The 26,584-nt window shown below is 41.6% G+C and overlaps 1 protein-coding gene across 3 annotated transcripts in view; it reads right to left on the bottom strand.

The window, feature by feature from the left end:
* Positions 1–26,584, bottom strand: part of zbtb46 (zinc finger and BTB domain containing 46) — an 85,491-nt gene that overhangs the window by 58,020 nt on the left and 887 nt on the right. The gene's annotated exons all lie outside the window — the stretch shown is intronic.

Genomic DNA, 26,584 nt, shown 5'->3' with positions numbered 1-26,584 from the left:
ACGCAGCAGTGATTTGTTTTGGGAACGCCACAGCTGTCAGCTCTCGTGGGCCATCCTGAGAGATGACAGCTCGGGTTGGCCGAGGTGACAGCAGCGTTTGCTTGGGGGCCGGCACACTTCAGGTCATGTTTAGCAGAGCTCTGCTCAACCTGATGGCATGTAAGATCAGATAAATCCACAGCGTCTCTCCCACGTCCACTCGGACAAACACACCTCCTATGAACAGCGGTGGACAAGCGGATGGAGCGATGGTGACAGTGTCTCTTTCTGGGTCTGATCAGTGCACGGCTAAGTCACACTCTTTCACTTTGACCCATGTTTTTTTTTTCCTCCTTTTTTTAGTGATATAAAGAAAGAATGGCGAGGAGGAAGAAACTTGGACGTGAATGGAGAAAAACTGTGCCTCAGAGGCTCAAAAGGCAACTTTTGACGCAAGTGTTTTTATCCTCCAGCACACACTTCTTAGAAAAAAATCTATTGGCGTGCTAACCTTGAGATATACTTTCCTTTCTGTGCTGCCCTGATGGAGGCATTGAGAGTCTTCACCTCTAACCTTAGGAGACAAAATGAGCGGCTTTAAAGACACAGCAGCTCCCCTCCTCCTCGCTTCTCTCTTCTTCTTTCAGGGCCACTGAAACATTCAGTTGTATGGCGCGGTCTAAGAGACAGACTCCCTCGCAGAGGCACATACACACCTCAGAGAAAGGCATTTATTCTCTGTGAAATACCTCAGTACTCTGCTATCCCTGGTCTTTTCTCATCAATGTGGACGAACTGCAGGGTCGCTCCGTAGCAAACGGTGTTCGACATTTGAAACAGGTTGATATTTGTTTCCCACAGGAAGAAGTGAGAGATAGAAATCAACAGCTGGTATGAAACCACCACTGCTCAAAGAGTTGTATGGTTAGGGATCACCAATCTCCATCTCTGTAGGGATGGGTACCAAATTAGGTACTTTTATAGGTACCAACCAAATTCTGCATCAAGCACCAATGCATCCTTGTGACTGTGAAGGAGTGGAAGAATAGGAGATTTTCTATGCTGCACATGAACACAGCATTGCAAGGTTATATAATGGTGAATAAATATTTTTAATTAATTTAAGAATTTAAGAATTTACATTTTCATAATTATACCAATTGATATTTTTTACCACATAAACACACAGATGTACCAAAAATTGGTACCGCTGAGTACCGGTACCGATTACTAGGTACCGGGTATCTGTACCATATCATTTCAAATGTGAAAGGTACCTATCCCTACATCTTTGTCTCTGTTGTTATTTCTAATGTTTAAATAATTGATGAATAAGAATGACAACATTCGATGGAATGAGCAACACACTGAAGACAGCCAGAGCCAGTCTGATGAGTAGGGACGGGTACCAAATTAGGTACTTTTATAGGTACCGACTGATTTCTGTCAAAAGTACAGGGTACCGATTCACGTTAAACCAAAAGGTACCATGTTTAGGTACCTAAATGCATCTTAGTGACTGTGAGGGAGTGGAACAGTAGGAGATTTTCCATGCTGGACATGAACACAGCATTGCAAGGTTATATATTGAAGGATAAATATGTTAAATTGAAAAAATGTTATAGTCTAACATTAAACAAATTTATATTTTTTTACTACATAAACACACAAAATTACCAAAAATGGGTACCGATGAGTACCGGTACCAATTGCCAGGTACCGGGAATTGGTACCATATTGTTTCAAAAGTGAAAGGTACCCACCCCTACTGATGAGCAAGGTTATCGGTTGTTTTTATGGGAAATACAACATTGCCTCTGTCTATACATAAAAGGTAGGTAAGAGCAGGTTAACTCAAACTGAGGGTATAAAGTGTAGAAAACATGGGAAAAACAAACAAATGAGTGATAAAATAAAAGCTGGACTCAGACATTTCTACAGTTAACCAAAGACTCTGATCGTGTGGCTGAAAAGTGTAGTTTTCTGACATTTCTGTGGACTTCATTTAAAAGCCAAGGAGGTGAAAGCAAAGCCTGCAGCACATTATTATTTTCAAAATTAGTGTGTTGACTTAATCTGATAAATCTGCACTTGCCCACCATTCATTTCTAATTTCACAACCACACATAATGCAACTCTTAAACCTGAACTACGATTTCAGCATCACAGGCAGGAGCTGAGATTACGTCTTCATTAAAAATTCATCAACATAACTGTAATATTTAGTCAAACAAAAGTCACGCTAAATTACTGATTCGGTGTTATCTGCAATTAATAACGACAAACTCATTATGGTTTATCTCTCACTTCACTGTTCACTCGAGCCTCAAACAGACTCTGCAGGATATTAGGACCAAGTTAATCCAGTGTCCTCAGACGATGTGATGATTCTTTAACTCTGTGAACAATCAGCTGCAAGGCACACAGGTAGAAAGATTCAGAGGGAGACTACAGGAGAGGGCTGTGTTCATACTGTGTTCATCACTTATTCAATACAGGGGCTTTGTGTTGGGAAGCATTAATGGCTTTACTAATGTGACATCATGGTTTAAAAAGTTTTAATTCACATATATCAGTTTCATGATATGTTTGATTGGCGACAGGTTGCTGCTTTTAATCTGAATTGAAACAAAAACTTTGGATATACAAAGTCTCAACCAGGTTTGCTTTGCTGAGTATATAAGCATGACATTTGTCCAAGGTCAAAGAAACAGCTTCACATCACTGAAAACTAAGACTATATTCAGCTAACATTGTGTCTTCATAAGGTATGCAGAATTCTGGGAATTTTCAAAGTTGGGAACTCTTGGATTTTAACAGGAATTTTCAAATTATGGGTAAATTTAACAGGATTTTTTAGAATTTATATTGACTGCATTAACCTGGTCATATACATGTATAAATATCAAACCGACACTAAATGTCATAAATTAGTATTCTGGAATTTTCCCAAACTGAGTCTAACTGTGATGAATATCGGCATAAATAGATGTCATAAGCAAACATACAAGCAAATATGCCTGATGCAACATTTATAAATGATACTAATCAGTGTAACTTTAACCCCTTACTGCCTGAGTTAATTACCAATTGTTAAAAATGTATTGTTTTTTCTGTGTTTTTGCATTCTTAAAGATATTCAATTAAGTGGAGATTGTAAATTTGAGTATACTGCACGCAACAGTTATAACTAAGTTATATTATATCTATAGACTAGAGAAGTTCATCCCCTGACCAACATATTGTGACATAATGGATCTCATACGATCTCTGGTTTGTGTAGAACAGGGGTGGCCAACCTGCGGCTCGCAAGCCCCATGTGGGTCTTTGCCTTTCGGTGTGCGGCTCTTTGATCCATTCATACAAAACAAATATTTATATGTATTGTTAAGAGTAGTGCTGTGCTTATCAATCTTAAATAATGTGATGAGATTGATACTGAAGTTTCAGTTTCTCTTCTCCACATGTGCTCATAGCTACCAATCTAGATAGATAGATAGATAGACAGATAGATAGATAGATAGATAGATAGATAGATAGATAGATAGATAGATAGATAGATAGATAGATAGATAGATAGATAGATAGATAGATAGATAGATAGATAGATAGATAGAAAGTCTTTGACACGGCTCCAAGTGCAAATTTAGACACACTTACAAACACAGTAAATCTCGCTTTGAAATTGGAAATATATTGATTTTCATTTAATGTCATTTAGTTCATGTGTGAAAGGAAGTGCATTTGTAAGACTACGTGTGTGATGTGGCTCTTTGTAGTACCATGGTCATTTTTGTGGCTCTTAGTTTCTGACTGGTTGGCCACCCCTGGTGTAGAGTATGAATCAACAGGTAATAATGAGATAAAAAGGTCATTTCAGATGTATCAAGACCTGACAGGGTATGTCGCAAATTTGTAACAACAAGCATCAAGAGGTTAATAGCTTCAACAGAAACCACGAATGGTGAAAAATAAAAGAAGATTCAGGTATTTACAATTACCTAGACATATTTCTTGTGTCCCCTCAGCATCCCCCCAAAACGATGCCTTTGATATCTATGATATCTATTCATTAAGGACCTGGACCTCATTGTCTTCAATGGCTGCTGTCTCCAGATCTGACTGGTCTCTGGCTCAAAAAGCCCAAAGTTTGCCCGAATGGCCACCAGTTTTTCAACCATCTCTTTGGGAAGCTGGTTGTGAACCTTTGTGTTTTCGGAGAATATATACTCCTGAGCAAAAATTCCCATGGAAATTTTTGGAAACTTTTCTGAAATTAACAGAAAACTTCCCACTCCTTGTAAGTTGTAGTTTGGCTTCATAGATCGGTAAATTCACCCAAATCAAGCAGTAATAAGCCGGATTTAATCTGTAATTCTCAAGGTGATTAAAAAACAACTCTCGCCAGTAAAAAAACTTCAGGAGTTGTTTCAATAAAGAAAGCTGATCAAAACATTTCAATTCACCTGTATTGAATTTGGATGGAGGCAAAAAATCTTGAGGGGATGCCTTAAAAATATGGACAAATGAAACTCTAATTATCTCCAAGGCTGGATAGCACTTGAGGTAAGTAATTTATTCTCTTTTATTTTTTTGTGCCTGTTTGTGTGTGAGTGTGTGTTTTGCTCAGTAAAGTACAAACCTTGAAAGTTTTGGTGCTTTTAAAAACGCAAGCAGCCCACAGTATGCTGATAAGGTCATGGGCTAAAGTTCACGACAGAAACTTTTCATTTCATGTGGTAAATTGTGTCCAAAGAGCTAATGATAATGTCAGGGTGGTGCTGCACTCTGACACACAACACCAAGTGTCCAAGGGAGTATTTAAGTTTTTTTTAGTGAGTGGGTGAGTGTTAAGTTTTGTGTTGCTGTGTGTTTGTGCATGTACAGCCGTGATTTTACCCTAAAGTCGTGTTAAATGGTGCCTCAAATTTAACAAAAACAATGATCAGTGGAGGGTAAAACAACAGCGACGGACTGGGAGAAATAGAGGGAGAGGTCTAATCAGATTTATTGCTTCAATAGACTCGGAGACAGACTGAGTTAGTAGTTCAGCTGCGAAGAGGAACTTTAATGGAGAGCGCTTTGACCTCTACACTCTCTGCTCGCCTAATTGGCTTGTTTAATTTCAGCAAGTCCAAATCCCTCCAGTCAAAGCCCCCCTTTTTTTTTCCAGAGGAACCGATCCACATGTACCCCCTGTAGCAGCACATAAGCACCCACAAACACCTCTTCAGTGTTCATCCCGGCTTTTCATTTCCTCAGAGAGCTACTCCATCTCGAGACCATCAACACGACCAAAACCTCGCTCTGTTCTGTGCAAGTGCGGCCTTGATTTATAGCACACTTTCTTCTCCGAATATACACTTGACACAAGATGGGAAAGTACGATAGAATGAACTTGTCAGACAATCAAGTAAAGAGAGGCAGAGACTTTTGTGTGTCATCCAAAGCATTAGCAGTCTCACCAAGGCTACAGAAACTAAAGCTTGCTTTCAGGATGTCACCGAGCAGTAAAAAAGCTTTTCATCCCTCGATGAAAATTCACAGAAAAAAAAATAAATAAATAAATAAAAGCATGAAAAAAGTCGTCAGGCTGACAGTCTGCGAGCGCTTCTGTGTGGTCAGAGAGGATCGTTTCAGTAAAGCATGCCACCAGAGCTCCGAGTCCCTGTCACCCTTCTGAGGCCAAATCAAAAGTGAATGTCCTCCATACTGCCCCCCTCCTCTCCTCTTCCCCACACATTTATTCAGCCCCCTGCCCCTAAATACACAAACACACGCGAGAGCTAAAGACACACACGTTCACACACTTAGCAAAGCCGTCATGGCGTCACAGCCGGTTTGTCCTGGTCACATCAAAGCAAAGTCACTTTAGGCCCCGGCCAGACGACTAAAGAGATGAGACGTGTGATGGAGTGAGAGGACGGGGGCTTCCTCCTTCTTGTGTTTCTCTTAATGCAGCCTGTCCCTTCGAGCCACTTCTCTGCCTCCTTGACCGCGCAAGACCGTGGGGAGACAGAGCGCAAGGTCCTTCTGGATCAAAGACAGAGCCTGGCTTTATATTCCTACAGAGGTTCAACATAGAAAGCTTTAACAGAGGGCTCATGCTGTGATTCCACTAAACCGGATAAAGATGCGATAGGAGCATCATCATACAGAGTTTTAATACACGATAAAATTCTCTTCCACACATTCAGGGACAATCAGATTCTTTCTGTGTGTTGGAACCATCAAGACACTTTCACACTTTGGAGTTATATTTATTTTGAATTAAGGGATTTCCAGTTGGGCAGGGTAAATTATCATTTAGCGGCCTGTGTGCTGCTTACAAAATTGCCACCCTCAGCTAATCACTCCACATTCAAATTGTGGCCCTCTGCTCGACAAATGTAACAGTCCAGCTCATTATTTGATAAAGTGACTTTGGTTGGACGAGCGTGACAAACTGAGTGAACAGAGAGACGCTGATGTGGGCAGCCAATTAAATAAATAAACGAACAAAATCCATTAAGAAAGGGAGAAAAAAACGTCAAAAATTGTTTATATTCATGCGCATTTGTTATGGAGGATGCCACGACATAAGTGCAATTTTTTAGGCAAGTTTTTAAAGATCTCTGGTTGTGCTTTTAACCCAATACTAAAACGAATGACAGGAAGATTAGGAGAGCGCCAGAAAGAGAAATACAATGTGGTAAAAGTGAAAAGTAAGCCATTTTTAAGTATGGTGGTAGTGTAAGTAATACATCCACACCTGCTGCTGCGCCTCTTCCTGCATGCTGTGTGTCTCCCTGCTCCGCTCTCTGTCACAGACACTACACCTCTAACTCTCCTCATTCACAGGTCAGCAAATACTGAGGTCTACTAAGCCTCAGACACACACCTTCAACAGACAGACTGTGCACAGCGGAGGGCGCCACCAATGTCACCTGGTCTTTTTTATCTTTTCATCTTTTCTGTTAGCTTAGCTGAGCCGTCCCTGAAAGGGAGCTCCGTGATGCTGTTAAATAATCACATTTTAAAGAACATGTTGCTAATGTGACAACGCTACTGTATCGCTCTTTTCTGCAAAACATCTTCACCAGCTTGTGAGTGAACAAGTGCATTTTAATTGACAAATAGCTTAACGTTTTACACAGGAGTGGGTGGAGACCAAAACAGAGCAACAAGGCAACCAGTGTTGGGAATAACAAAGTTAGAGCTAACACCATTACTCACGTTACCTTGTCCAGTAACGGGTAATCTAATTAATTAGATTAAGTGCTGTTACTGTTACAGCGGAATGAGGTTCGTTACTATTTATTTGACCTGACACAAGAGAGGAGCTGCAAATAAAGTGTGGGAAAAAGCGGCAGACACACAAGTAATAATGAGTACAATCTAGGGATGGGTACCGATTCACGAAAAACCAAAAGGTACCATGTTAAGGTACCTAAACGCATCCTTGTGATTGTGAGGCAGTGGAAGAGTAGGTTTTCTATGCTGGACTTGAACACAGCATTGCATTTTTTTATATATTAAGGGATAAATATGTAAAATTGAAAAAAAAAACAAAAAAACAATTAATATTTAAACAATTTGATAATTTCTATCACAAAAAAGTACTGATTATTGGTACGGTTGAGTACTGGTACCCAATTGCCAGGTACCCAGCATCAGTACCATATCGTTTCAAAGGTGAAAGATACCCATCCCAAATACAATTGTGTAAACCCGTCTTTTAACAAGGAGCTAATGCTAAAGTAAACTTTTCAGCAACAAATATCACAAAGCTACCAGTGTGCGTCTGTGTAACCTGCAGTTTAAGAGGATCTCCTGCAGCGTTTTTGGATCAAACCAACTCGAGGGAGAGGGGTGGATGCTTTATGACGTTTGAATGTAAGGCACAAGTAGCCGACTTATTTTAACTTGAAAAATATTAGAAATGACAGGACTGCAGTTAAAAATAAGGGGTTAATAGGGAGAAATTACAATTTGGGAGTGGAGCGAGAGACAGGGTTAAATAATCAGGAGCGATTTAGCCAGACACAGGACAGGAGCTGTAAATCTAATATGCACAAATCCGGAGCGGCTTGTGGGGTTAAAACTGGCGTTAGCAGGGAGTAAACAGACACCACTTCAACGTCATAGATGGAAAAGGCAAAAACACACATGTGAACATTATGTCACATTATGTCCCAGAGCAAAACCTGCTAAAAAACTGAATTTTTCAGCAAAATTGAAGGTTTTTAAAAAAATATCAACCTAATAATTACTTTTCTTGGTAGCTTATTACATTTATGAAGGAGTAATTCTGTTACTAATTCAATTACTTTTTGAGGAAAGTTACAAGTAATTATATCTAATTACTTTTCAAAAGTGATTTGCCAATCACTGAAGGTGAGTAGATCTAGATTGTTAATTATTCAAATAGAACAAACAGGGATTTCACATGATTGGGAGTGTTGCGGGACGACTGCAGGATGTGTTAATGAGTGTGACCGAGTTTCTCATGGTGAGGTGTAATCTGCATTGACAGAACTACAGGTAAATTTGGTTAATGGTTACCTGAAATTGAAGTTTTAAGAGGGGACAAAAAAAAGGAATCATAAATCTCATTCAGCAGATTACTCATACTACACCAGAGTTTGTCGGTTAACAGTACTGCTGTGCCGGGTATGACTCATCAAGGCACAGAGATGCAATAAATCTCCACTCTTTATGTTCCAGCTTATTATCACTCTGTTTTATTTCTGCTTTTAGGGTTCGTCTAATCGCAATGAAGTCCCTTCTTCTCACATCGCTACTTTCATATTGGCTCTGTCATTGAAAATCAGCAGGGGGAACGCAGTAGAGACTGGCCTGAAGGAATGAATGAATGTTAACGGAAAGGAGGAGGAGGTATGGCTGAAAAGAGTTTATGTTCATGTTATCAGCAACCTTCCTTTTTGCATATTATCCATCAGTGACTTGCACTAGAGCAGTACCAGGCTACTACATACCAGCTATAACATGCAGTTATTCCTGTACAAGATTCCCTGAAAACAATGTGAAATAAACAATCAAAGCCTAAATAAAATATAGAGAGAAAATCTGACTCTGTGTGGTAAAACATAGACAAATTTATTGGTTGTTGGCAGAGGAATTTTTCCTTCCACTCTTAAAATTGATGGCGAGTAAGTGACAGCGTGCATAAGTGGAATTAGAATGATATTTATCTGAACAATCGAGGCTCTGTTCCTCAAACACATGACACAGAAATCAGCCATTAGATCCTAGAATAAAATCCTCATTTTTTCCTGCTTAAATAAAAAAAGTACAATCAATAATTTAAACTTGACAGGTAATAAATGTTACTCATGGTGTTAGGGAACACAAAGCGAGAAGAGTAAAGGGCCGAAGAAAGACACAGATTAAGAAGAAGAAGAGTGGAAAAAAAAGGAGATTGAGCAGAATCGCAGATGCAGCGAGACTAGAAAGATAGAGACGGAAGATAAAGAGAGGGGGAGACAGGAAGAGAGAAGGGAGAGTGACTCAGGCAGCCAATATTTTTTAAACAGCTTTGCTTCCACTCAACTGGGCATCAAGGCCATTATCCCGGGGTTAATCCCCAATCCGACGGAGCTGGCAGCCTTCCGGGACAAGCCAGGGTGGCAGCCCATCAACAAGACAGGCACTGACAAAAATAACACACACACGTGCTTATGACACAAGACACACACATACACACACAAAGCTACACAGAGGCATGCATGCAAGCTGCAGTACGACACATTAGACAACAAAACTAGTCTTTATTTTCCACGAGGGGATACGCTACCGCTCACGTCGTCTCTCATTCTTTATCTCCAGCGCTGTCTCCTTTACATCCCTCTGCATGACTTCCTGTTGCCATTTTCCCTTCTTTCTTTTATCACACACCCTCCATCTGTCCACCTTTATTCTCTCCACCTCTCCCACCAGCTCTAACCATGCCACATTTTGCACCTCCACCTCGCTCTTCCTTTCTCTGGCCCGCTCTCTGTTTCTCTGGCCGGCGTCCAAGGAGTCAAGGTGGAGGAAGAGATTGACTCAAAGAAGGATAGCCATGTCATGTGGAAAGGGACCAAAGAGGATCCAGGAGGCTTAGGAAGACTTAGCGCTACTCCCCTTCATCCCCCTTGCTTCCCCTCTTTCCTTTCTTTGTCCCCTCCCACACATAACACCTGAAAACAATACCTGGACCCTCCACATCCACGACTCGACGCCTCCACGCTGCACAGCATGCCGTCGCTGTACATTCAGTAACCTGCCAAAATACCTGCTCTTTGTAAGCCTCCAATCCAGCTTATGTCACTTCTGTGCACAGTTCGACACCTTCAACCCTCCTCTGCCATCTTGTCCTCACACCTTTAGCCAAACAGGTGTTAAGCCCAAAGTGATCTTATGGAAATCCAGCCATAGTAAGGATAGATCAGGATCATCCCAGTGTGACCGGAAAACAAGTGTGGTGTTTTTTGGCGGCTTTTCAACTTCACCTCAAGTCCCTCCAATGACCCACAAAGTCGCACTGATGCTACTACAAGCATTATGAAGGAAAATCTGCCTTATCACCATCTTTTTTATGCTTTATCTTCTTCTTTTTTTTATCTACCTTCTCTTTGCTTGTGTGTGTGTGTGCGTGTGTGTGTAGTTTCTGGGCTATCTTTCTCTCTAGGCCCCTAAGCCTGCTACGTCTCCCCGTGGTAACTCCCTGACTGACGACTCGGGGCTTAGCCTAAATTCTCTCTCTATTAAAAGCTGTGAAATGCAAATAATGAAACATCTCATTACCACTGTTGGAGAACCCAAAATGAAAGGAGGAGGAGGAGGAGGAGGTTGTGAGATGAAGAGGCCAGCGCAGGAAAAAGGAGGAAAGGTAAAAGCAGGAAATAAAGGAGTGGAAGGAAAGGAAGATAGGGGAAGATATGAGGGCAGAAAGAAAATGAAGGAGGGGGGTTGGAAAGATAGCCACACAGTTAGTCTTTTGTTTGATATGTGGTGCCGTTATGGAGAGTAGGAGGGATTGGCAACCTATGCAAACAGGGGTGGAGCCCCGATGAGCGGAGGTGTAAGTCAGTGGGTGTCATTTAAATGTCAAACAAGCAGCGCTGAAACCTTCCACTTATCAACTTCAGCTAAATTCAAGTATGAAAACAGACCAGAAATCAGCTGATTGTCATTACAGTGCAATTAAAAGTTACGTGCCTGGATGTGTTGATGGCTAGCTTCATTATGCTTTAAGAGGGACATCAGACATGAAGGTTTGTCTCCTGTTTGGACAGCAAGTCACAGCCTGAACAAAAACTTCTCAACACCTTCCTCATACAGCCACAGTTCAAGTGTGATTTCAGAGCATAGAAGGACGTCTTCTTTGGAAAACACATCTGAGTCATTCAGAGAAGTGAAATCACCTTCAGCAGCAGGAAGTTTCTGTATCTGGGTTTGCATATGGGAGGAGATCGGGGCAAGGGTAGTGAGTAATAGAAGGGGGGGCTCATGTGATAATAACCACACCACCTTGCGATGCTTTGGGAGTTTTTTAATCACAAATAAGCAACACTTTGAGACTCATCGACTGATAAACAAACTCCTGGTTTCACAGAGGAATCCAAACGGCAAAGCTTCAAGGTGTGACACAGTCTGTTTGCAGGATTAGTGCCTGACTTCTGAGAACTCTGTGTTGTGTAAGTCTTTTTTTTTTTGACATGTGATGGATGCATCCTCCTTTGTTTCGGGTCAAGGGTGTAAAATTCATCTCACTCTATGATTTATGCAATCAAACTAAAATTATTAAAACTATTTAACAGCCAAAAGATTTTTAAGCCTTTCTTCTTAGATTTTAACTTGTATTGTACAAAATTATATGCACACCTAAACTAAGTGTGAACACTACACCGAAACACTTCACATCTCTGAAATAAGCAACACCTTATACTAACACCAGCCAAGGTAGTTAACAAGCACCTTTAATAAGCCACACTTTTCTTGAGCTTATCCATACATGTACACAAACTCCTGAAGTTTTTTCCGTACCTGGACTTTTCCTGCCAGCCCCTAAAAAAAATCTTATTTTAAGTCAAGATTAATTGATGTGTAAAGGTAAAAGGATGAAGAAATCATTTGTAAGAGCGGGCGAGTGTTGGTGATGTTTAAATTGGGCAAATAATGCCGTTACATACTCTTTTCTGCTAGTCAGTGTGTTTACACAAAGCGTGTAAAAGCTATGAAGATATACTGTGACAGGGCTGGGTGTTCATATATCGTAGAAATCCTTGAATCTGTCTTTAAACTGCTTAAAAATGGTCTGTCCTGACAAGTAGCATGAGATCTTCATGGGATTATCAGTAGTGTGTGTTGTACTGTGATTAGGTGAGGGGGAACAAGGGAGAGCTGTGGGGGCCTTCAATACAGAAGAAAACTTAAAATATAAACACGATCAAACAGCAAGTATGACAATATTTAGATATTAAAGAAATACTTTAATCATTGCTTTCGTGCACATTCACACAAGATTTTCCCTTAGCTCTGCCCTGAGTTAAACGGAGCTTTGGAGTCAGCTTACCGCCCTGTTTGACTTTTAATTGATCCTCAAAAGGAAGTTTTGTAAAGTCATTTTCTATTAGACACTCAAGGCTTCCATCTCCGTTCATTCTCTGCTAGCTACTTACTGATAGGATTCAGCTTGTCACAGCAGACCAGTTGTATAGAGTGTGGGCGGGTTTTTATTCTTGGTAACAGTTTGTGATTGGTTGGACACGAGGTCTGATCTGGTCCCCCTCAAGTTTTTTTAAATGATGCATTGACCATTAAATGATAAACCTTGCTTCAATCTGATTGGCCAATACGGGCTGTTTTTTTCTCTAGAGAAGGCGAGGTGAAGCTGGCCTCTGAACTGACAGATAGGGCAGAAGGCTTGAGACAGTGTAATACGTAATGAGTGCCTGACAAGGGGTTTTGCTCATGGACCGACAAAGTACGCTGATGTAGAGTTTTAACAACAAGGAAATGACAAAAATGTTGAAAAAAAAACATATACTGTGGTGAGGCAAATAAACATTTTTCTTGTTTTGCAATATTTTATTGGAGGAAACCAGGCTCCCTTTGGCATCCATGAAAATCCGCCACTGTATGTTTGTCAAACAGCCCCCAGGCTCAGCAGCTGTCTTATAAAGTTAAATGAAATTTAAAAAAAAAACTAAAAGCTCCTTAAGTTTTCTAAAGTAAGTTAAGTTTTCACCAATCAGATGGTACTGTGGGTGGGACAGTGCTGGAGATGGGGTAGTGACTGCAGACAGAGAGTTGTGGCTGTATTAGATCTAAAATAATTCAGTGTAAAATCTAGATTCTTATTGGCTGCCGTATGAAAAAAAAAGGCTGATGCCAAAATGCTCAAAAATGCTAAATATCAGTGTGGTCCATAATCTTTCTATCTCTAATATATATATATATATATATATATATATATATATATATATATATATATATATATATATATATATATATATATATATATATATGAAACAAAATGTTTTGAGGCTAAAAAATAAGGGTTCTCCAAAACACCAGTGTGAGGAAAAAACAGACAGTATAAAGCTAAAAAAAAATTAAAATCAAAACAAAACAAAAAAAAGCCCCTCTTTAATTTTTTTTTTTTTCAGGAAGATACATTAAGGTTTGAGGGCTTTGGAATTGTTCTCCAAAAGTCAACATTCCTTTGAATAGAAGATATAAGACACCAAGACTTTGCATTCAGTTTAGTTAAGTTGACTCAAGGCAGTCATGTGACCTCTCTTGCTTTAAAAAAAGAAAGACATGAGGTCAAGTATAACACTTTTGTCTGGAATATCAAAGTGAAAGGAAATCAGTGATTTAAGTTAACCTTACCCTTGTGTGACCTCTCTGAATGCTCCAACTTTAAGTCTGAGATTTTCTGACAGCTCAATTTGTTTTACTGACAATAAAATTTAGTTGTGTTTTCAACTCTGACATCTCTGCCGCCTTCTCCTGTCCAGTCTCTCAATTTTAGTGATTTGGCAAAACTCTCCTGTTTTGAAAAGCACCACAGCAATAGCTTTGCAGCAAAAGTGATGATGACAAAGTAAGACTGCGGAGCGGCTCAAAACTCTCATCAAACACCCACCCTGATCTGTAGCTCTGCCAACGAACCACTCGGAGTGTGTCTGTGTTTGTGTAATTGCGTGTCGTTGTCCAGACCCTTCCATAGGTCCTAACACAAAAAACCTGTCGCTGAAAAAAAAAAGAAATAAATAAAATAAAACAACCTGTCACGACTCAGCTAGACACGACTGTACATGAGTGTACCACACAGAATGCAGGCAGTCTGTTCCCGAGCTGTTAAAGGAGTCACTGCAGTCACCAACTACAAAGGTCTCAGACGAGAACACACACACACACAAAAACACGCAAGAATGGATTTATAGAGCGCATAAACAGTATGGAAGAAATGAAACACACGCCACTAGGAGGAGAATGTAAAAGTGAACATATGGTGCAACAATATCATGCCTTAAGGAACGAACTTCTCAAACGTCTGAGGGCTGAAATCTAATTGTTGTTTGTTAAAATGTGTGGTTTCTGAATGACTGAACGCTGGTGACTCACTGCTGGTGGCCAGTCACTATCTGGTGCCGAGGCGGGTGTCCAGAGAGAGAAAGAAGGGAGCGGGAGAGTGTTTCTGTGTGTGTATGGGTAACTTGGTGTGACTGTCGCTCTGTCAGACTGCAAACAGAGGCATCTTTCTCAAATCCACACTGGGCCGCGGCTTACAATGAGCTCATGCAAAGAAGGGAGCAAAAAAGGCCGCAGATTAAGTGTGTACTCGCAAGGACAACAGGCACGCCCTCCTTCCCCCCCTGAGCAAATATTAAAAGAGACTTCACTCCCGGCTAATCTAATTCACAAACACTCCAGAGCACACGCAAACAAGAAAAACACATCATTTTACTACATTAACTTAGCCCTCAACATGCAACATTCACTTAGAAGTTCCTGGCTAACGTTCCCGCAGACGGCCGCACAACCACCGAGCAGCTTAGTGATTTACATTTAGATAGAGAAGTGTTTATAAAAACACATTTGTATATAATAGCCCGGGGCTGTGTTGTCACTCATCAAGCTGATCAAAAAGCAGCTACTATACAACACTGATGAATCTCAGAGCGCTTTTGCGAATCTGTCCTTCAACAGTCAAAGGGAAGAAAAAAAAGGAGGTGAGATAAAGGGAGAGGAATCAAGGGGAGAGAGGAGAGAAGCGGCTAAATATAGAGAAAGACTCACATTTTGGAGTCAGAAAAGAGACGGTGAAGGGTAAGGAAAGGGAGGGAGAAGAGGAGGAGGAGGAGGAGGAGAAAGATGGGGAGAAGTAGAGTTGGAGCGTCACGATCAATGTTTGGAGAGCCTTGCTGGGTTTCTCGTCTACAGAAGGGTAGACGTGGCTCTGAGTGGACTTCCAGAGGACTGGACACTCAATTCTGCCAGTGCAGTGTATCACAGCTGACGTTCATCAATAGTCAGTGTCAATACAGAGGCTCTTCTCTTCAGTGATCTCTTTGACACAGACTGACACAGAGTAAACTCTCATAGTTACAAGCGAAAAAAGCAATCTGATTTAAATTTTCGGTTTTCTTTGTCCTGATTGGCTCCTCAGGGGTTTAATGCTGTCTGTAGTGTCTTAAAGCGGGTCCACACTACAGGATAATAAGGCTGAATTTTGTCCCTATCTCCCACTTATGAACAAAGCTAGCAAAGGCCTGATTGTGTGATGACATCTTGTGTTATTTTCCTGTGGTGTGGGGTGTGTTATGGTACGCCCACACCGGCCGAGAATTTGCGTCAAGATTACATACAAAGTCAATGCAAAGACGTGTTTGGATGCTGATTCACCCTGGACGGCGTGTTGGACGTTTGGGGCGTCAGAGGCCTCTACGCTCAAGTATATTAAAATTTTGACGAAAATTTGCGCGAGGCTGTGCCACGGCAGCCAATCAGGGGTGGCATTCCCCCACAACGTCATTGATTTGATGACTTTAGGGGGGAACCGCCACCTGCTCCAACTTCAATCCCGCCGGAAGATGGAGGAGAAAATAATATGTGCGGTGTGCCATTATCCAGAGTTATATGATATGACATGGGAAAAAAAGGAGCAGGCTTGGGTGAAAGTTGCTGAGGAGACAGGTTTTGAAGGTAAGTTCTGTAAATACTTGTTTCGAGCTGGATTTGCCTGCACGGGTCATCAGTAGCCACGTTTACATGGACCCAAATATTCTGCTTGCATTCGCTTTATTTGCTCAAACGGAAAGAATTTAACCTTTGTATACACCTCATTCAGAAAGAAAAGTGCCAATCCGAATAGATTCGGATCGGTTTCACAAGGGTGGGCTTTCCCCAAAACGATTGAGGTATCATGTATCCACTCAAACCGAAAGTTGTCAGGGTGCGTTCTTTCAGCGCATGCTCAGATATGACATAAGACACAGCTTGAGACGTTTCTCAATTTTAAAAATGGCAGCGAGCAGTCAGCACTGGAGGAAAGTTTGCTTTTGATCCAAACTTTGAAGAACTCAACATAATTTCAAGACTGGACAGACGAATAACTCGCAATACGGAGTATAATACCGTGATAAACAAACTGTCGTCCTCCGTCTTTAATAAATCACGTGATGTTTACGTTTGTTTGCGCATGTCCCATTGACTATTCTGTTTGATTATAGCGGCGCATGTAGACCAGAGATTGGAAAATTCCTTTCCATATATACTATTGTTTTCGGAAAAGTCATTCAGAAAGATTCCACTTAGAAAGACGAAAAACTCTTCATGTAACTGTGGCTAGTGAGTCCGACTGTGTTTTCCACAGTGGTGTTTTGTCGTAAAAGTTGTAAGAGCCTGATAGAGAGGAGGGAGGGGCAGAGCCAGGGAAAAGATGGAAGTTCTCTGCGGTCCTCTCTGTCCTCGACCCCTTCATTATCCCCAGGGAGACCTCCAGGAACATGGGACGGGGTGGTCGAGGATGAGGTCCCAGGGAACAGCCAGGCAGGGCCAGTGGAGGTGGATTACCAGGGAGAGACTGCAGGCATTGATTGTGATCTCCAAGGCTTTCACACACTCTCCTGTCATGCTTTTGAAACCACAGCTCATTGTTTTTCAGATGCTCTTTTGGGCTTTCCGTCTTTAAATGAGCAGGGTCTCTACTCCCCTCAGCTTGTCAAAATAGTCCAGCGTCCAGCCTTGGGCGTGACCCGCGTTTAAATAACGTGCACATAAAGAGTGATTTCTTCTGGTTGGAGCCGCTCAGAAGGCCTCTGATTTAGTGATCGTAGATAATGAACATGTTTAATATTTGCGACTAAAAATCCTGTAGTGTGTGGGGCGCTCTGAGAGGAGCCGAAATCTATCTGTAATATTTAAACAGACTTTACTCACCACCAACTCGCATTGTTGTTCATACAGCTCATATCCCGCCGTCTCCACAACCTTTTCCACAACCTTTTCCATCAGCCCTTTTCTTTTCAAAATTTCAGAGTCTTAAAACAAACATCTTTGCTTTTTCCCGTTCGTCCGTCGTGTTTGTTTACACCAAAGTCACGTTTTACCACGCAAGATTTGGAATATTGAGCATGAAGAAGCTGAAGCTCTGCTAAAGAATCTGTTAATGCACTGGAAAAAAACTGAAATCTTATCAAATGTTTTTGTCTTTTTTAAAAATTGTCTATTCTACTCAACATGAGCTACATTAAACTTATCAGTCCAGAAAAATGTCTTGTTTCAAGTTGTTAAAAGACAAAAATTAGGTCTGAATTGCTTGTACCGAGAAAAAAAATCTGCCAATGAAACAAGAGAAATTTGGTAGAAATTTTGTTTGAAACTAGAACAATGTCTTAATACAAGTATTTTTTCCCTTGTTTCATTGGCAGATTTTTTCCACTTGTTCCAAGCAATTCAGACCTCATTTTTGTCTCTAAATTACTTGAAATAAGACATTTTTCTGGACTGGTCAGGTGAATGTGACTCGTACTGAGTATAATAAGACAATTTTCACTGAAAATAAGACAAAAACACTTGATAAGATTTCAGTTTTTTGCAGTGTGTTTAGTGTCCTTGGAGTGCAGACCACACAGTGTAAGATCAGGAGAGAGAAATCTTGTGTAATCTGTCTTTCGTTATCATCAAGTGTGTGGTCTCTAAACGTGTGAAGTTTTGAAGAATCCTGTAATGTGTACCAGCCTTTAAAACCATCTTGATGGAGAAAGTTTCTCCTGCTGAAATCTAAATCCTCCTCTTATGGACTTTCGTACGGGTGTTGATGTCGCTCGAGGCCGCCACGTCCACCGTGATTGACGAAGAGCGAGGTTTGACCAGACAAACGCCTCACCTACATACCCCTGTCTTCTCGTCTTCTGTCACCCCCCACACCTGCCTCCTCATCTGTCCGTCTTTTCACTCACAGTGTGTTCGACTTCTTTGACGTTTGACTGTCACCTGTTGCCTAACGTGAAGGACTGGCGTTGCTCGCAGGCTTTTGGGTCTACTGCTGCTGCTGCTGCTTTCTCCCTTCAACCATGACAGAGACGCAAAGAGCTGCCAAGACAGACACAAAGACTCAGAAGGAGAAACAAAAGGACCCAGTGTGTAAACTTTTATGATCATCACTTAGGACAACACCCACCTTAGAAACCTAATTTTGAAGTTGCACATACCCACATTGTGAGGCAGCGCCAGTATCAGGTGTCCTGTCCAAACCAGCAGCCCACCAATCAACAAACACCCCCCTTTTCCCTTCTCTTTCATGACACCACACCAAAACAAGTAGGAAAGATGGGGGGAGGAGGTGAGATGAAGACATCAGGGAGGGGTGGGTGCGGGGGTGAGAAAGTGAGAGTTAAAAAAAAAAGGACAGGGCAAGAGAAAAGGCGAGCAGAGACAAAAGCACAGAGACAATGAGAGGAAAAAAAGATGATGAGAGGGGAAAAACGAAAATAAAGAGGACGAGATGAGCGCTGTGAGTTTACCGTGTGCATTCACAGAGCAAGAAACAAATGAGACTTCCATGTAAATGCACATTTCCGTTTGTGTTGGAAGAAGCAGTGAAAAGGCCGTTGTGGGAGTTCGCCCCATGCCACTGAAAAGGGGATGTGAACCTACTCACTTCTGTTCACCTAGTTTGTGCAAAAAAGGGAAGTTTACCGACACAGGAGAGCTCATAAAACGTCCACTTTTTAACATAATCACAAAAAAAGCTTCTGTTTTTTTTTTTTTACAGGGATGAAAAAGTTGTAAATCAGAATGAAACCCTGGTTCCCCTTCGAGACATCACACTCGAACCTAAAGAGAGCAGTTATTCTAACTCAGCAGCTAAAGGCCACGTCAGGTCAAAACGATGTTTGTATTTAAAGTGAATACTCCGCCTGTTCGTTGAATAAGGGGATGTCTAAGTATGAGCGAGGGTCAGGGGGAAGGATAAAAATGAGAAAGAGAACAGGGAGAGGGTTAAAAAAAGGAGAAAGGGAGTAGAGGAAGGGTAAAAATGAGAAATGGAGTAGGGGAGGCCACAGGAGGCACCTGGCCCACTTACAGAAGAGGAGGGGGTGGAGGAGGAGGAGGAGGAGGAGGAGGAGGAGGAGGAGAGGTGGAAGATTAAGGAGTGGGGGGGTAGAAAAGGAGAAGGAGGAGGAGGAAGAAGAAGAAGAGGGAGAGATGGCAGCTGGGACAGAGCAGAGGGCAAAGGGAGGACGGGGGTAAAGGAGCGGCGAGAGGAAGTGAGACGAGGACAGAGGAAGAAAATAAAAAGAGATGTAATAATGGGAAGGGGGAGGTGAGAGCAGCAGAGAGGAGGTGGGGGCTGGAGAAGAAGAGGTGGCCTTGTGATGCTGAGAATGGAGGTGGTGTATGAATGTGCATGCGCTGCTCTGCGAGTGTGTACGTGTGTGAGTGGGTGTCTAAAATTATGACGAAAAACTAACACCTCAACCCAAAGTATGAATAAGCGACCACAACAGGCCAATGTAGGTTCAATCTCTCCTCCACCGCCTGCCTATAGCACTAATATCCCACTAATACCACCCACAGTCCGCGCTCCACCTCACATCAATGAATATTTCATGTCCTGATGGCACTTTTAAAGCAAAAACTAATTAGCAAATCCAAGTTGATCTGGCATTAGTCATATCAGGCCAATTAAAAGCCCAGTCCTACTGTACATGTTAATGGCAGCGAAGTGGAATAATTGTATGTTGAGCAGGGGAGAGAATGTTAAACAGGCCTTGTTAGCAGCACTTTAGCACTCTAGCCAGAGTCCATGGCTGGATTACAAAACTCTACAAAGCTGGATCATTTTTTTTTACACCACACACACACTCAAAGAGCAGCACACACGCACACACACATCTTTGAAAGCGCCAAACGAAAACTCTATCCATTAATTAGAGTGTCGCCATCAATTCCACAGGGTCAGGTCTGATACTTATAGCTAAAGAAGAGAAATATTTCCAGGGAAAATGATGGTTTTATGCCTCAGTAATAATATTAAACAGGGATCCGAATGTTGTCAGAGGCTCACAGGTCAGATGTTGTGCAGTGTCAGCGGTGGAGGGAGGGGGCATTTTTATGTTCCTGTGGTCAGCGCCAGTCAGCATAAGGTTGTGGAGAGACAGCACCGTGTGGTTTTGAGAAGAGAAAGGTGTCGCTTTGTATCCGAGTCTTTCCGACCTACCCTCTGTGTTTTTTTTTTTTACCCATAGTTTAGATTGAGACAGACAGCACTGACACACACAGACTAAACTGTGCAGCACACACCAAAAAAACGCGACAGAATAACAAGGGCTGGAACTCTTTTCAGAGTGGATGTCTGTTTCATCACCCCCTTCTCCTCCTCCTTGTTCTCTCTCTCCTTCTCCTCCTTCCTCTCCCTCTCCCCAGTCTCCCTCTCTCACCTGAGCTTTGATATGGAAATCTCTCACCAGCCACAGCCCGAGGCTAGTTGACTGTTTCTAAAGATGTATTTGCTCAAAGCCGCTCAATTTCTCATCAAATGCTCACACTGTGTGTATGAAAGACAAACTCTTTCACTGGGAAAATAACAACTAACAACCGCGTACTTATACGCGGCTTTCAGGAGTCTGCAAACACCGAAATTCAACAAAGATGTTTTTCTACAGCAGATCCTTCAAGTTCTTAATAGCTTATATAAATGTGTCAAAAAAGACAGTGAAGGCTCTAACTTCTTAATGGATCACTTGGGGCGACTGTGTGTGTGTGTGTGTGTGTGTGTGTGTGTGTGTGTGTGTGTGTGTGTGTTTGCCAGTCCAGCTAGGTTACGATATAGCATCAAGGATGCCGGGTATGCAAGTCCATGTCTAAGCTGTTGTTCAAAGATAAGAAAAACAATTTGCTCAAGATTTGGAAAGATGTGAACATTTTTGGAATAAGTCAGCGTCTGCTCAGAAGACAAAATATTTAGTCGGCTTCAGTTGAAAGAATGCAAATCGTGAGCAACAATCAGTCCCGTGTCACCTCATTATCAGGGAGTGGTGATGTTTAAAACAAGCTCATGTGTGAATCAGTGTCACGCAAATCCCTTCTTTTATAAATCATTTAAACAGAGCGAAAAGTCAATTTCTGACTTGGAGAAAAAGTTCATATTCTGTAAAGAAACCACAGCTTGAGTCACCTTAAACCAGCATTCAGAGCATGATACACTGATTTTATCCATCAAAGGATCAAACAGAGGTCTAATTATAAGATAATCAAATCTTTGACATTTTTATCCCATCTTTTGTTCTTTGTTTAAATTCTGCTGAAGTAGACATAGCTTCTTTCTGGCTTGCATTACCTGACATGCCGAACAACTGCCGTCATCACTTGTTGCAATATTTGTTGTGACAGCATCTGAACTGGTGCAAACAGTCAGTGTATGAAGCCAACAATTAGGAATGCTCGTAGGAGGGGGGAAAGGAAAAAAAAGGAAACAAGGACAGGGGACTTCTTCAGCTGGCCTTAAATAAAAGTCATTGGGTGGAATTGATCACTGATGTCAAAGAACGTCATGAATTCCAGAAAATAACTCATGATGCGGGTAAGCACAGTGTGATCATGAGGCTCTGCTTGGAAAGAGCTGATCTGCCCCGCATTCCTAAATAAAAGAGGAAGAAAAAAAACACACACCCTGATGAAAGCACACAAACTGAAATCCCTCATCTGTTTGCTCAGGAATGTGTGATCCAAAAAGGTGTTTTGCAATATCAACAACTCCAAAGAAAAATTCCGACATCTTGCTATTTTCGCACTGCACAAGCTCCCCTATCTATTGATTATTTTTTGGCAATAATAAAACGATCATTTTTGAGTGTGTGTGTGTCTGTACTTTTGAGACTTGCTTTTAGTTTTTAAATTTTTGACAAAATCACATTCCAATTATAAATTCAGTGACAAAAGAACAGAAAGGAATGAGTGAGCTTATTGCTTTTCAGCGACATCCTATCCTGCGCGCACCGTGATGAAATATTAACACCTATGTGAAAAGACAAGTGGGTGCGTGGATGTGTGTGTGGAGTGGGGATGGCTTGAACTCACCTGTTCTCTCTGCTGGGGGGAGGATGAGCATGTCAGATAGGTGGATAGGGAAGACAGCTGTTATACACACACACACTAACATCCCCCACAGCATCCGTGTAACCCCGTGGGGATTAAGAACACCTGTATTCAGTGCTGCACAATGAGCTATAGAAGCAGTTAGGCTTAAAGGCCTTGGGAGTTATTAGGGGAGGGGGATGTTGGGCAGTGATGGTGGATGGGGGATGGTTTAGGTGCAAGGGGTTAATGTGTGTGTGTGTGTGTGTGTGTTTGTGAATTCTGTCACGAAATCTGATGTGAGAATAGTAATATTCACGATGTGAAGACAGAGTTGTTAGAAAACTCCAGAGAGAGGTGTCATGTGAGACATGTACATGGGAGTGTAAACGGTTCACTTTGCAGCGTGTTAGCCAGACAGGTGTTCCCATTAACGAGAGAGCTCCGAGGGGGGAACAGGACGAGGGAACCGGCTGAGAGCAAGAGAGGCAGGGAGATGAATGGAGTACAAGGATACTAACAACCTCTGTCATCCATTTTTAGGGAAAGTACACAGGACTGGATGAGTGTGCTGTACAGTTTAGTGTCATGTTGTTTCATATCTGACTTTGGTCTTTTCCATTTAAAAATTAAAGCTCCTCTGAGAAACTTTAAGTTTGGTTGATATGAGCGCCCTCTGTGGAAAAACTGGCACCTACTTTAACTTTACTGATTTTGTCCTTGTGTCTCACCTCTTTCATGTCTTTTTATCAACCAAACATACTGCTTATTGAGACTTTTGCTGTGGTAAATTTAAAACCATCTTGGTACTACTTCATCTGAAGCCCACCCCACAGCAGCAGTTTCAGGCATCAAGAATAAAATTAGAAATAACACATCTTTTAAAACATAGTCTCATTTGCGTTTGTCGCTCATAAAGAGGGTAAAAGTATTCATTTCAGCCCATTTTAAAACCAGCAGAAAGTTCCCCACAGGAGCTTTAAAACACAGAAACTGCTCTCAGATACGTTCTGTACACAAACAGGCAGCCAAGCTCTTTGATAGTAGCTGTGTTTAACTTTATAAACCTGGCTTTTTTGATTATTATTCTAAAAAACGGGGAACAAATGATAGGATGAAGGTCTAAAAATAAAATTTTTGACATGATAATGTGCTCTTTAACCCTAAAAAACTGTGGTTTGTTGTGTTATTTGACCTGTGTTACATTAAGCATGTTTCTCATTCAGTCTGTCTCCCCTGCATCATCTTTTCTGTAACATCCTGAGCTCAAACTTCAGAAAATTGATTTTAAGATCTTAATTAATTCATGTCATATAAATATTTCATCCTTTTTGTTTTCTATAGATTTATTTTAGATATATATGTATATAAATGATTCAAGGATGGAGTGAAGTTGTGTAGGGATATTTAGAAACAGAACAGCATCAAAAAGTACATCACACAGCTATACCTAAACACTTACACACAACTTTAAACATTATATAGAAGTAAGACTAGAAATCTACATCCTTTTTATACCAAAAAATGTCAGAAAATAAAAAAAGCTTTATATATTTAAGCTCGTGACTTCACACCCTTCTGTGAGAAAACTTTCCAAACAATAATCCGACAAAGATCCAGGCTGGATCAATATTTTTTGTGGCAAAGAGTGAGATACAAGCTTTCCTTTTTTCCATTGATTATTTTTTTCTTTATAAACACACACACACATGGACACACACACACGCATATATATGTTTTTGAGGGGGTGATATCTCCTGGGTGTGCATGGCTGAAGCAGACTAAACTTCTACCACACAGCTCAGCCCACAACCTGCATGGGAGCACTGAGCACCACCTACATACCAGCAGGCTTACACACACGCATACACACCCACACACACACACAAAATATCACGCACACAGCTAAAACGCAAGTGTCACGAGCTTCAAACCAGACTACTAACCAAAGCAAACCTCTACATTTAGTTCTCAGCCCCTCTTTTCACACCCCAAAGTGCCTTCAGTGCGACGAACCCACAAACACCGATAGCACTACTTGGATGATTTCTATTGTGACTCCCTTCAGCAAAACACACACACAACTTTGGCTTCAAACGGTGAGTTAAATCTAACTCCCTAATCGTATTTAATCAGTTCTTAAAGTCCATTCATGAGAGAGAACACAAGTGCTTCAAATCCTCCTTTTCCAATCCTACAAGCACATGCACTGTTAATATTTTTTCCATCTTTCAGCCGTTCTCGCCTACACTCCTCCTCCACTCATCCTTGTAGCTGTTGTCTTGGTCTGTATTAAATTTTCCTTGTGGAACACACAGATGGAGAAGGTGCAGGCACACACACAAATTTACACTGAAAACACACTCATGCACATGCTGTGTCCACTGCTTTTAAATACTATGTAGCCTCTTTCACAGAGAGCAGCCTCAGAGAGGGAACAAAGCAGCCTTCGGACACAAAGCATTCAGGGACAAAGTCCATGCCAAGATGCCAAGGCTTTGCTGGTAAGTTAATTAGTTTTAATGCTACTACAGTCGATAATTCTTGATTTTGAAAACAAGGATATCTTCTGCTCAGGTTGACGTATTGTGTTGAATAAAAGAGCCACATGAAAATATACACACAGGCCTACAGTAACTGGATCACTAAATAAAAAAGGTTTATCATATCAACAGTCAACCCTTAACTCTATACAAGGAAGTTCAAAACAACCACACAAATCCAGGGAGGCCTAAGACTATTTGGAAAAATCAGAAGCTTGGCTCTTAATCCCAGGGATCCAGTTAGCCATTGTCAAACAGGAAAATACTGTGATCTAATTGGATATAGGCCTAACTCTTGGAAGCCAAAAGCCAAGACGATGCGCTTTCTGGCAAAGTCAAAAGTGGCGTCTTGGTAGGTTCACTAAAGAGCTCCTCAATTTGATAAGTGCAACACAGAAACAAACACAGGTTTTGGTAAAAGTTTGCTCAGCACCAAAACTGCTTGCTAAGTCTTTTTGGCTAATGGGTCATGATCATTTCAGAATGAAATATTCATAACACAACAAAGCCTATCAGTTCAAACTCCTCAAAAGTTTGTTTCCAATTAGAAAAAGTTTTAACACACCAGTGCAAAGAGATACGAGCTGCAGCGTGACATGTAAACTCTGTCTCTTACTTGGTCTCAGGTTGTAGCCACACCTGGCTGCAGGCTAAAGGTGCAGGCGGCTGTCTACGCACAGGTAGAGAAGTGGGTTTGTTCCCCTCCTCTCACATGGTAAGCATGGCAGAAAATGGAGGAAGACGGAACTGACCGGTCTGAGAGGGCAGACACAGACAGCAGACACACTCACACACATGCAAACACACACACACACACGCACGCAGCTCTCCAGGAGACAGAGAAGCGGCGGAGAAGAGTAGACGCTTCCAGCTTCAGTCGCCTATAAACAGCAAACACTTGACGCCACACTTTTCAACTCTCAGTGATGATCAGCGGCTACAAGAAATCACCCGATCTGCAAACCAAACCCCCCAAACACACACCTCCTGTCTTCTCGTCTAGAGGTAGTGGTACTCTAGGGCTGGGTGTTGACGCAGCAGAAATTTCCAGCTGGAGAAATCCCCCTTTTTGAGGTTAATCGAGGGGAAAAGGGGGGAGGAGGAGGAGGAGGAGGAGGAAGAGGGTTTAAGCCCTTGTCTTCCAGGCACTGAGCGCTTTCATTTTGAATCCCCTCCAGACGGCTGCACGGAGGAGCATCACTCCTGTTTTATGTGGCACGATATCAGTCTGTGCATGGTTTCCCCACCTTCACAGCAGCAGATGTGGCACTGAGGTTGTCATGCTGTTCAAAACTTTGCAGATTTTACTAGGATGCGCTCGTTTTCATTTAAACTCCACCAGGTTGGTGAAACCTGACGGAGAATGATTCACGTGTGTCTAGAAGTAAAATATCCCACCTGGGTTTATTTTAGTTGATGTTTGTAGAATTGTAAAGAAAATATATTTGTGTAGGATAAAATTCAGAACAGATTTACGCTCTTTT

This window comes from Halichoeres trimaculatus, unplaced genomic scaffold, assembly GCF_033239565.1.
Source record: "Halichoeres trimaculatus isolate MK-OKI-2021-1 unplaced genomic scaffold, fHalTri1.1 fHalTri1_scaffold_11, whole genome shotgun sequence".
NCBI lineage: Eukaryota > Metazoa > Chordata > Actinopteri > Labriformes > Labridae > Halichoeres > Halichoeres trimaculatus.
This window is presented reverse-complemented; position numbering and strand designations above follow the sequence as displayed.